General features: G+C 59.1%; 1 long non-coding RNA gene across 1 annotated transcript; it reads right to left on the bottom strand.

Annotated features, from left to right (window-relative positions):
• Positions 1-3,440: 3,440 nt before the first annotated feature.
• LOC123588077 lies at positions 3,441-10,032 on the bottom strand. The gene is made up of 2 exons (XR_006707688.1): positions 9,650-10,032; positions 3,441-4,646 (listed from the first exon to the last, which is right to left on the bottom strand). It is a non-coding gene; the product is annotated as an uncharacterized LOC123588077 (long non-coding RNA).
• Positions 10,033-12,001: the final 1,969 nt, after the last annotated feature.

The following is a 12,001-nucleotide window of genomic DNA, read 5'->3' as shown; positions in this document are numbered from 1 at the left end:
GTGATGATGATGGTGGTGATGATGATGATGGTGGTGGGTGATGATGATGATGGTGATGATGATGATGGTGATGATGGTGATGATGATGATGATGATGGTGATGATGGTGATGATGATGATGGTGATGATGATGGTGGTGGTGATGATGATGATGATGGTGATGATGATGATGGTGATGAAGATGATGATGGTGATGATGATGATGGTGATGGTGATGATGGTGATGATGGTGATGGTGATGATGATGATGGTGATGATGATGATGGTGGGTGATGATGATGATGGTGAGTGATGATGATGGTGATGATGATGGTGATGGTAATGATGATGATGATGATGGTGATGATGGTGATGATGATGGTGGTGATGATGATGATGGTGATGATGATGGTGATGATGATGGTGGTGATGATGATGATGGTGATGATGATGATGATGGTGGTGATGATGATGATGATGGTGATGATGATGATGATGATGGTGATGATGATGATGGTGGGTGATGATGATGATGGTGGGTGATGATGATGATGGTGAGTGATGATGATGGTGATGGTGATGATGGTGATGATGATGGTGGTGATGGTGATGATGATGATGGTGGTGATGATGATGATGGGTGATGATGATGGTGGTAGGTGATGATGATGATGATGATGATGGTGGGTGATGATGATGGTGGTGGGTGATGATGATGATGGTGATGATGATGATGGTGATGGTGATGATGATGATGGTGATGATGATGATGATGATGATGGTGATGATGATGGTGGTGATGATGATGATGATGGTGATGATGATGGTGGTGATGATGATGATGGTGGTGGGTGATGATGATGATGGTGATGATGATGATGGTGATGATGGTGATGATGATGATGATGGTGATGATGGTGATGATGATGATGGTGATGATGATGGTGGTGGTGATGATGATGATGGTGATGATGATGATGGTGATGAAGATGATGATGGTGATGATGATGATGGTGATGGTGATGATGGTGATGATGGTGATGGTGATGATGATGATGGTGATGATGATGATGGTGGGTGATGATGATGGTGAGTGATGATGATGGTGATGATGATGGTGATGGTAATGATGATGATGATGGTGATGATGGTGATGATGATGGTGGTGATGATGATGATGGTGATGATGATGGTGATGATGATGGTGGTGATGATGATGATGGTGATGATGATGATGATGGTGGTGATGATGATGATGATGGTGATGATGATAATGATGATGGTGATGATGATGATGGTGATGATGGTGATGATGGTGATGATGATGGTGGTGATGGTGATGATGTTGATCATGAGGGGGATGATGAGGCCTCCTGCTAGAGAGAGGAGGAGAAGTGATGGAGTTGTGGGAGGATATGGAACATAAGGTGTACCTATTACTACTACCATCATTATTATTAATATCTCACACTCCTAGTGACATGGAGCTTTCCCTCACCCAGCAGCCATCCCTCTTGTCCTGGACACATCTTTATAAGACAGGAGCTGAGCTCTCTTCCCACCTTCTCCTCAGCAGGAGTCCACCACAGGGGGCATGAACATCCGCTAGGCAAGGAGGGGACACTGTGGGTCCCCTGACCCTGTACTGCAGGCCCGACTGGTCCAGCATCCTGAGAAGACTCATTAACCACGGACCCAGTTTCCTGCAGTAGCCCCAGGACCGGTGGTATTCACACTGCACTTGACTAAGGGCAGTCAGGAATAGACATCAGAGGGCAGGTGCTGAATCGCTTCGTTACTGAGCCACTGACGTGCCCACCTCCTGGGAAGTTTGTGGCTGCCACTGCAAGGGCGGTGGGGCTGGAGTCCCAAGCTGCTGTCTGCACTGCAGGCACCTAAGTGTGGATGGGGAGGGCAGAGAGGGCAGAGCCTGCTGATTATTAAGAAGGCAGGGCACCTTTTCTTGCGTTCAGTTGCATTCTGTCATCTTCCACGAGTGCCTGCTACCTACGCTTGCAGACTTTTCCGGCAGGTTCTCCCTGTGCGTGGGGTTGGGTGTGGGGGCTCCGCAGACAGCGCACGTCCCTCACCTTGTCTGGTAAAATGCCAAGCAAGTGTCACTGCTGACCTGCCCGTTGCCTTTTCACTTCTCTGTGCTGTTTCCACACTTGGTTTGCAGTCCACCCAAGGCTCTGAAACTCGCTTTCTCTCCCGCGTGTCTGCTCTGCTCCCTCCAGCAACCAGTGGAGATTTCTCTACTAAATTGAGCTCGGGACAAAGCTTTGTAAAACCAGAGACTCAGCAGGAGAAAGAAAGTCTAAATAAATTAATGTTCCTGGAAGAATCTCCATTTTCACACATTGCCCAGGATGGAGTCAAGCTGGAGAGATCTGTAACCAGCCTATTGATTTTTGCCCAGAGGTGGGGGGGGGGCATCGCTGCTGGGGGGCAGGGGCATTGGAGCACCTTCCAGTGTGCACAAGGGGTGGGGGTGGGGGTCCGAAGAACCCACAGGGCACAGCGGGCACTCTGCAGGTCAGAGATGTGGCACTTAGTGGGGGCAGCACAGAGGAAGGTGGGCGGGGCCTCTGCTCACCTGCCCCCCCTCCACCCCCCCGAGCCCCTACAGGGGGCCCCCATCCAGGTCTGGGCAGGGCAGCCCTGCACTGGGGGATCTTCCCTCCCCACAGCCTGGACCCCTGTCCTGGTCCCAGGACGGCACATTCCTCCAGAGCCGGTGTGACTGAAGGCAGAGCATGTGTCCTGGTCAGTGAGGGGCATTTGCGCCCCACTCGTCCGTCAGCCCTGACAGAGCCCCAGGGAGCTGGGCTCCTATCCCTGGTCAGCCCACTCCCGGAGGGCCTGCTCTGCGGGCTCTGCAGGGGCCCCTGTAGGTCGTTGGGGGAAAGCTCTTCGGTTTGGGGCTGATTGGAGCCCCGGGGAGGCGAAGGGGTCTGAGGATGGGGGTGACTGGAGGCTCTTGGAACATGGGGCGGGGACATCCCAGGACACTTCCAGCACCTACTCCTGTGCTGAGGCCTCCAAGGGGCCCCAGGCCTGCCAGCTGTGGACACGGTTCCCACAGGACGTCGGGCAGGGGGGAGGGGTAGGCCCTAGGAGTCCCCTGACCAGGCTGCCCCTCCCCTGGCCGAGGGCATTCCCCCTTCCCGGCAGCCCTCGGGAGCTCTGAGCCCAGGTCTGTGGTGACAGGTGAGCAGAGAAGCTGGGAGCCTCTCTGCCCGGGATGGCACCCCCCTGCCCCCCCTCTGTCTTGGGGGCCGCTCAGGCACAAGTGGGAATAGTCCCCACGGTTTTCTCGGGAGGGCACCCTCCCCCACTCTCCTACCAATCACACGCTATTTGAAAACAAATTCATGAATTAAAACCTTCAGACAGGCTGGAGTCACGCATGTGGCGCCCAACGAATTAAAACAGAAACGTGAAAAATGTCCCCTTATTTCATCCTGTGTCACAGAAATGAATGTGTTGCTCTCAGGCTCATAAATTTTGGGGAGGAGTTTTTGTGAAAATACTGCAAGCCTCAGAGACGCTCTGTGCCCGCACAGCCGGACACGGAGTCACAGCCGTCCTCAGACCCAGAGACACAGGGACCTTCACCCTGTGCGTCTGAGTGGGGCCCCTGGGGCTGGCACCAGGACGCGTGGCATCCGGGAGCCTCCCCGGGACCCCGCATTCACAGAGGAGCTCGTCCCTGCGGGGAGAGGCCTCAGGAGAAATGGAGAACTTGGGGTTTTGGTGGGTGACAGAGGGGTGCCACAACCTGGAGAAGCCGACCAGAGAGGGTCATGGTGGGGGGCTTTCCCCACCTCTCTGCATCCTGCCCACCCCTGAGACACTCAGGCCATCCCCTGATTGGATGAGGCCCACCCACATCAGGGAGGGCAACCCGCTTTACTGATACATCACAGCCAGCCTCATCCAGAAACCCCCTCACAGAAACATCGACCCTGGATCTGGGCACCACAGCCCAGCTGGCTCGACACACGAATTCCCCACCACAGACCCTGGCTCAGGTCCTCACTGGCCACCGTGTCCCGTCACTCTGCTGGGGCATCCGTTTCCAATGTAAAGCACGGGACAGGGCCCAAGGGATGCGGGAGGCAGGACTGTCCCCGGCGGAGTCATGTCCTGGAGGTCCCTGGGAGGGGCAGAGGAGAAACCAGGCCCCGGGAGGACGACCTGGAGCCGATGTGGGCTGGGCTCGTGGTGGGGGGCCACGTGGACGTCTGCCCCTCCACTGGCCCAGCGCAGGGACCCCGTCCAGGGGTCGTTCTCTGGCCCTGCTCTCAGCTCAGGGCGGGCTTGGCCCCCCCTGTCCACTCAGGCCCGTGTGAGTCAGGTGTGAGCACCGCAGGGGCTCATCCACCACCGAGGATGGCTCCTGGCGTGGGCAGGGCACCCATCGGAGCCCATCAGATTCAGGCACTGCCACCCGGGACCCGGGGACCCTGGAGGGCTCCAGTCCCCACTCGAGACCCTGGGACGATGTGGGCATCGCCTCACCACCTCCAGGATTTTCCAGACCCACGAGTTTAGGACAAGTAAGTTCCGTTTTCTTTTCTGAGATGGTAAGTATGAGCTCTTCAGAGCCTGTTCTCAGGCTGGACCAGAGACGATGTCCGTGGGGGGTGACGGTTCAGAAGCTCCTGAAACAAGCAGACGGACAAGCAAGTGTCGTCATGATTTAAGCATCACGAGGTCCTGACATCATTGCCCGTTTCCTGCTGCTGCCGTTCACGTTTCAGGGAAGACGTCCCCAAAACTGGCTGCAGAAGGGACCCCTGCAGCCTCCGCCTGAGAATTTACTGTGCCATTATCACAAGTGCTCACACACAATGAGCTGCACACGGTGTGAGCACGAGAGCCTTTGTGTGCCCTCATTCCAGCGCGGTGTGTCGGCTAAATGTAACGAGCCAGCTCCGCATCGCTCGCTTGGGGGAAATTTTAATAACGTTTATGTTGGCAAAACGAGGGAGGAAATGAGACATCCCGCTTCCCGCCCCCTCCCCCTGTGCTGCCCCAAGCAGCCCCATTCTTCACAATGACGTCAGTAGATCTGGATACACTGAGAATGAAATCCTAACTCCTCCTCGGGACCTGTGACTCAGGACACGCCTCCTGTCCCACCTCCTGCTGTCCTCATCCCCCACTGGGTCTTGCCATGCTGGCCACTTGTGTCCCTGAGACACCTGTCTCTCTGCCTCAGAGCCTTTGCACCTGCCATTCGATCTGCCTGGAGCACAATTCCTGCCTGTGGGCAGGTGGCTTCTCTTCACCAGGCAGGTCTCAGTCCCAGGAGCCTCCCAGACGACGCTGGATGGAGACCTCACCCGGTGCCCCCCAGTTACTCACTACACAGCGACGTCTTTTCATCTCTTCATAGCCCTGAACACTTTGGATTTGCCTCATGTCTCTGTGTGATCACTTCTCCGCTGTCTCCTGGTTGTCCTGGGAGGGGAGCTCCAGCCTGGAACAGCCCCTGCCCAGAGTAGGAGCCACGCCAGTGATTATTGAATGAATGAATGAATGAGTGAATGAACGAATGAACCAATGAGGGAGCTGCACAAGTGATTGTTGAATGAATGAGTGAGTGAATGAATGAGTGAGTGAATGAATGAATGAATGAACGAGGGAGCTGCAGTGAGTGATTGTTGAATGAATGAATGTGAATGAATGAATGAACAAAGGAGGGAGCTGCAGCCACTGATTGTTGAATGAATGAATGAATGAGTGAAGGAACGAGGGAGCCACAGCCAGGGATTTTGAATGAATGAATGGAGTGAATGAACGAAGGAGGGAGCTGCCACAAGTGATTGTTGAATGAATGAATGAGTGAATGAATGAACAAACCAACGAAGGAGGGAGCTTCTGCCAGTGATTGTTGAATGAACGAATGAATGAATGAATGAGGGAGATGCAGCAAGTGATCATTGAATGAATGAATGAATGAACGAACTAAAGAGGGAGCTTCTGCCAGTGATTGTTGAATGAGTGAGTGAGCGAATGAATGAATGAAGGAGCCCCGTGGCAAGTGATTGTTGGATGAATGAATGAATGAATGGATGAATGAATGAATGAACGAACAAAGGAGGGAGCTGTGCCAGTGATTGTTGAATGAATGAAGGAAGGAGTGAGTGAATGAACGAATGAACCAATGAGAGAGCTGCAGTGAGTGATTGTTGAATGAATGAAAGAGTGAATGAATGAATGAATGAGGGAGTTGCAGCAAGTGATCATTGAATGAATGAACTAACTAAAGAGGGAGCTTCTGCCAGTGATTGTTGAATGAGTGAGTGAGTGAGCGAATGAATGAATGAAGGAGCCCTGTGGCAAGTGATTGTTGAATGAATGAACGAACGAATGAATGAACAAAGGAGGGAGCTTCTGCCAGTGATTGTTGAATGAATGAATGAACGAACGAAGGAATGAACGAATGAAGGAGGGAGCTTCTGCCAGTGATTGTTGAATGAATGAATGGATGAATGAATGAATGAACGAACAAAGGAGGGAGCTGTGCCAGTGATTGTTGAATGAATGAAGGAGTGAGTGAATGAACGAATGAATGAACAAGGGAGCTGTGGAGTGATTGTTGAATGAATGAATGAGTGAATGAATGAACAAGGGAGCTGCAGCAGTGATCGTTGGATGAATGAATGAATGAACGAACGAACGAAGGAACGGAGGAGCGAACGACCGAAGGAGGCAGCCAGCGCGTGTGGTCGCCCTTTCAGGCAGCTGCGGGCTGTGGGAGGCCGTGGGGTACACAGCCGGTCACCCCGTGGGGACAGCCGGGCCCCAGAGCCAGGAGCGATCCCGGACCCGCCGGTTCCCACCGCGCTCAGGAGGACGGCGTCGCCCAGGCAGGACGGGCAGGTCCGTCCGAAGTGTGTCCGACTGAACCGCCCTCTGGGCAAAGCCAGAGAAGCAGCCGCCGTGGCCACACGTCCTCCTGAACTGAGTTTGCAGGCGGGACCCGGGAGCCAGCGACAGATGAGCTCAGCCCACGTCGCGGTGACCCCGCCCTGCTCCCCCCGCCTCCGCGCCCCTTCCGGCAGGGGCTCCGAGTGCGCACACAGGCCGCCGCGGCGCCACGGCCTTCCCGGGACCCACTGTTCCACGCACCCGCGTGGGCTCGGGAACCGGATCCGTGTCCTCCTGGAGGCGGCTGTGAAAACCCTGCCTGGAGGGCGTGGCCCCGCGCGCCCACCTGCCTCTGCTCCCCTGCGGCCCCTCCCCTCCCCAAGCCCTCCCGCATCTGATTGGCCCCGGCTGGTCGGGGTGTGTGGGGGGTCCCCCCTGGGGGCTCTGGCTCCAGCCTCAGGCTCCACTCCCCGGGCGGGGAGGGGACATCTTGTTCTCCAGGCACCTTCCAGCCGCCCCCTGCAGGAGAGCTGCGTCCTTCAGATAAGCACCCTGGGCCTGAAACCACCCGTGTCCTCGATTTCCTCAGCAGACGCTTCGAAACCAAGACCCCCTCCATCCAGAGCAAACGTCCGGGTCAACTGGTGCCTGAGCCCCGGAGAGGCGACCATCACCAGGGGCAGCACTCGGGGTACAGGGCTGCAGGAGCCCCTGACAGGTGTGCCTGGCTGGCACAGGTGTGTTGGTGTAACCTGAAGGTCACTGCCCTGAGGGGACGGGCCCTGTCCAGGTCTCCACTGTCCCCGACCTTCCCCGTGACTCACCTCCAGCACCTGCTGTCCCCACGTTCCTGTCTGCGGTAAGAACAGCCGAGTTCATGGCCCATCCTGAGTCTGCGTGGGGGCCGAGATGTGCGGTGCCCTGGTTAGGAGCTGTCTGAGGGGGGCAGAGCTGCCTGGAAGTGACAGTCGCAACTCTGGGTCATCCTGGCAGGACCCCCCTCTTCCCACTGCTGTGAGCCCAGGAGGTGGCCTTGGGCAAATTACAGGTAGGCCCTTCCTCAGACATGTTACTGCCATCTGCTGGGAAACCATCCCTGTGAAGGTGGGACTCTAGCATGACTGATGGGGACTGTACTGCCAGACTTGGGCAGTGCACAACCTGGCCAACCGCACCTGGCAGCCCTGCCTCCCCCTCCTCCTCCGACCCGGAGCTCCAGTCACCAGCTGACACTGTGTTTTCTTAAATAAAGTTCCCATCCCTTGAATATAACCTCCAGGAGAGATGGGAGTTTGGTGTGTTTTACTCAAGGTTGTGATTCAGTGTGTGAAATGCAGTGTGGCTCAAGCTAGGGATTCACCAAATATGAGTTGAACAAAGGAATGAATGATTGAAGGGATGATTTCTGCTTCCATCTTCCCCTCTGCCCGGTCCCGGTCCCAGTCACCAGCAGAGCCCGGGGGGGTGTCCCTGGTTCATGGGCTGCCCCGACCAGACCCAGGGCTCTCGCGCTTGGTCCGGGGGAGACGCTTGGCGGCTTCGGTTTGGCAGCTCCGTGCGTGGGAAGCCGCGTGCGGGCTGAGCTGCCGGGGGCTCAGTCCCACTCGAGCGCAGCCCTGAGAAAACGAGCCCAATGGTCTCATCACCCAGTGTTCGAACAACCGCACGGGCTCCGAAGAGTGAAGATTCGAGCTTAGAAAACAGGCCTCTGCAAAATTCAGTGTTTGCCCCGAGCAGTGACTTTCCGAGCAGGCGTGGCCGGTCTGAGGCCAGAGACCGTTTCTCATCAGCCACAGGAGCGCGGGTCCCAGCGGTGGGAGCAGGTCCCGACCCCCGGATTTCCACGGGGCCCTGGGGACTCAGCCTGGGCTGGTGCAGGGAGGGCCGGCCCCACCCTGTCCTCTGGGAGCAAGGCTCTGAGGGGGTGACTGCGGGGCACGGCTCATTCTCCCCAACCAGATGGGAGCTGGGGCGGGAGCCGAGCTTCCAGCACCTTCCAGACCCAGCCCCTCCTGCCCTTCCCCATCGTCTGCCTGGGGAGAGTCACACAGGGCCTCCTGTCCAGGAAGGACCTTGAGCAGTGCCGGGGCCGGTCCTGGGGGAGGGAGCGAGTGGGCCCTGCCCTGGGGGCCGGCCGGGGGGAGGTAGGAGCCTGGCTGTCCCTGGACAGGGATCGGGGACGCAGCAGCTCCCGCATCCCGCGTGGCTGGTGGCTGACGTGGGGCCGGTGACTCCCCTCGAGAGTCACCTCGGACTCGGCCGCTGGGCTCTGGAGCCATGGTGACCGTGCCATAGCAACCCCCACATGTGTCCCCGTGGAGCAGGTGGCATTAGTGAGTTCAGGCTGATTTAGTAGCAAAACCACCTGGAGAGTGAGGGTCTAAGGCCACCTCCAACGCTGGGACCTGAGGCTCCCGGACGGGTCACGGTGGGACCGGGAAGGAGCCCGGGCCCCGAGCTCTGCGCCACCCCCCCCGCCCCCCGTGCGGTCACTGCGGCCTCCGTGGCCGTGGGCAGGTGCACGGGACACTCACATGGCCCGGATCTCAGCCTGGCGGGTCGGCAGGGGCCCCTCCCCCACGGAACAGGCTCCCCGGTCTGTGCCCCTGTCCCCCACCCCCGCTTATTCGTGCCCGAGCACCCGGCCTGCGTCCTGGACACACGGTCTGTCGTGGTCGGTGTCTGCGGCTGCGTGAGGTCCCCACCGCCCCGGCCCTCCTGGGACGTGCTCTCCGCGTCCTGGGCGTCACCTGCGCCCGAGCGCACGGATCACGCGCGCCACACTCACTTCTCCACTGCACACGCTCGTCCGTCTGCTCCGTGCGCGATGCCTCCGTGAACACTGGAGCAGGTCTGCCCGTCTGTCCATCCGCGTGTCCATCTTCTGTCCCTCTGCTGGCACAGCGCCCGGTGAGCAAGAGCCACGTGAGTGTGCGGCGTCGTCACGCCCCCTGCAGGATCGACGGAAGCGCCTGACCCGGCACGTAAGCTCACGCTCACGCTCACTCCCACGTGCGCCCCGCACACAGCCGGACTCCATCCACACAGGGCCGGAGGGCACGAGAGTGAGGCCCCGCCTGTGCCGGTGGCTCTGACCTGTGACGGGCCCCGCGGGGCCACGGATCCCAGGCCCGGGCGGCCAGGCCCTCCGTGCAGACGGGGCGCAGGGCTGTGGGGCCTGCTGGGGGGCGGGGCGGGGAGCTGGGCAGAGCCTGCCTGGATGACAGGGAGTTGATCAGCTGCTGGCCCGGGTCCCCGGACGTGACAGAGTCACAGGCCCCAAGCTGTGCCCTTCCGGGGCACCCGAGGGCTCGTGGAGACACATGGGCACCCCTCAGCCCACAGGGGCCTCGGGGTGGGTCAAGGACACATGCCCGCCAGGCTGGAGACCGAAGCTGGGTGGTCCCTCAGCCTCTGAAAACCCACAGATGCACACACGCCGCTCCGAGGTGAGGCCAGCCTCCCACTGTGTCTTCAGACCCTCCGTGGACTCCGGCTCCGGGAGCCGTGGTCCCTGCCCGTCCCGGTGGGTGCACAGGCACTGTTGGCACAAAGCTGCAGGGGTGGTCTGCGTGTGAGCCCACATCCCGACGGACAGGTGCCACCGCTCGAGCCGAGTTGGCCACGTGGCACACGGTAGACACGTGTCACGGATGAGCCACTCGTGTCTCCCAGCCCGGGGTGTGAATGTCCCCAGGCGTGGGACCCTCAGGCCTGATCCAAGCTGACCAGATGACCGGGCCTTCAGGTGTTCTGGATCCAGACTGGAGAAGCCAGTGCAGAGCCCTGAAGCAGGAAGGAGGGGCCCCCGGGAGGAGCAAGACCCTCGAGGTGGGGGTGGGGGGTGAACACCCACCCTAGGGAGCACTCCCAACGTCCGCACTGCTTCCGGAGTTACCCACGGAATCGGCCACGTAAATATGAGACTGTCAACAACTCAGCGCTGCCACCTGAGGACTGTCCCCGGGGGCGCAGGCGGGTAAACCCAGAGCCCCGACTGGTGGCCTCATTGCCCCACGTCACAGGGCCGCCAGCCTCGAGCCTCACCCATCCCCTCCTCCTGCCCCAGAGACATCCCCCCGCGTCCCCAGGAGGCCTGGCTTTGGGGGCCTCGGGGGGCTCTCTCCCTCTGCCCCCAGCGCACGGACCCCGTGCAGACTCCTGACGTGGGCGCGGGGTGGCTCTGGGCCACGAGGGAGGCAGCTCAGCCTGACCCCGGGCGGGACACTGCAGCGGCCACAGCACAGGAGACAGGGCCTGTCGCGGCCACCGCGCGGGGACCTGGGTCCTGAGTGAGGGACACACGGAAGCTTCGCGGGAACCTGGCTTCCGGAGCCGACTCTCCAGCCCCCAAGTCCTCCCGCCCCGAAACCCCCGACGTGTCCCGGGTACGAAGGGGACCGGGGCTCCCACCTCCTCCCACAGGGGCTAACGCTCCTTGGCCGCTGTTCACAGGCTCCGGGCTGGGGTGGGGTGGGGGGGCGTGTCTGATGGGCCCAGAGAGGGCGTGGAGGGGGGAAGGCCGCCCAGCGGGTCCCTGAACGCCCTGCGGCCTTCAGGAAAGCTCATTCTCCACACCTGGCATCTGAGGTTTTCCTTTCCTGCACTCCTGTCCCTTCTAGTGACACCCCTGTCCCTTCAGTGACACCCCTGTCCTTTCTAGTGATGCCCCTGTCCCTTCTAGTGGCACCCCTGTCCCTTCAGTGACATCCCTGTCCCTTGTAGTAGCACTCCTGTCCCTTGTAGTGGCACTCCTGTCCCTTCCAGTGACACCCCAGTCCCTTCTAGTGGCACTCCTGTCCCTTCAGTGATGGCCTTCCATTTGGGGTTGACCCCTCCCTGTCAGTCACCCTAGTCTGTGTAGGGCCCAGGCCTTTTTCTACATGCGAACTGTGTGCCCTGGGTCGCGTAATAATGCGCAGCGTCCCCGGCCACAGCGTTGGTTGGGTTTGGGCCTGTGACCTAGTGTGGCCCAGGGTCCTATCAGGGCGACTGCAGGAGCTGTTGGAGAAGTCAGCGTCTTTCCTGAGAGCACGTGAGGTCACGGGTTCCGCGGTACTGCTGAGGTCACAGCCGGAGGGGACCGTGGGCTGTCAGGGACCCCGTGCCTGCAGGGCCCGAGGTCGAGGCCCACACGGAG

Source organism: Leopardus geoffroyi, chromosome D3 (genome assembly GCF_018350155.1).
Source record: "Leopardus geoffroyi isolate Oge1 chromosome D3, O.geoffroyi_Oge1_pat1.0, whole genome shotgun sequence".
Taxonomy (NCBI): Eukaryota; Metazoa; Chordata; class Mammalia; order Carnivora; family Felidae; genus Leopardus; species Leopardus geoffroyi.
This window is presented reverse-complemented; position numbering and strand designations above follow the sequence as displayed.